The sequence below is a fragment of the Morone saxatilis genome, unplaced genomic scaffold, assembly GCF_004916995.1.
Source record: "Morone saxatilis isolate NCDOM2014 unplaced genomic scaffold, NCSU_SB_2.0 Contig10, whole genome shotgun sequence".
Classification (NCBI taxonomy): Eukaryota; Metazoa; Chordata; class Actinopteri; family Moronidae; genus Morone; species Morone saxatilis.
In genome coordinates, this window is record NW_023339652.1 from 15,032,038 (window position 1) to 15,032,892 (window position 855).

Below are 855 nucleotides of genomic sequence, written 5' to 3' on the forward strand. Positions count from 1 at the left end.
CCACCCCTCTAGATCCGCCCCTGGCATGGCAGCCCACTTTATTTCATTTCATCCATAAAACCCACCAACCCCAACCCTATCCCGAACCCTAAAGTCCGATGCCTCCCACCTCGACCCCTCCCGTGTGGGCTGCAGGTGTGTCAGACTGAAAGGGGGGGTGCAAGTTCACCCAGCATGGCTGTCACATATCAGGTGGACAATGTCGGAGAAGTTAGGGGGGAGCCAAAAACAAGGCGGCGGCGAAAGAAGAAGTCGGCATGACGAGCGAGAGGCTCTCGGTGCTGAGCGGGGAGGATGAGGAGGACGCAGCTCTGGGATATTACGACGACGAAGACGACCTGGAGGCGTTTTCAGACGCAGAGTTGGGCTGTGAGGACGGAGGTAGGCGGATATTCCCTTTGCTGGGGAAGGTCACACAGCAGCAGAGAGCCAGGGGAGACGGTACACTCAGTCTGCCTCTGCTTTACCGGCTGCTGGACCGGCTCAGTGCACTTTAGCTGACGGCACTGCTCCTAACTTTAGCTAGCTATTCCTCCGGTCAGCTAGCTAAAGCTCCATACTCAAACTACAAAATAAAATGTCCTTCTGCGTCACTTGAGAACTTAGTGGGTGTCATTTTTAAAGTTACTGCAGAGGTGGAGTAATGGAGTACATTTACCGTGGGAGTTTTTTTCTGGGGAGACAGCTGGTAGCTTTATCATACTAGTAACAGTGTACTAACAATAGGTTTCTTCCAGACTTGAAATGGACCTGCTGCTTGCTTATGGTGTCTGAGTTTAAAGCTGCATTAAGTAATTAAAAGAAATATAAACAATATTTTTTGTCATAAAGTATTTCACTATATCCTGACAGTAG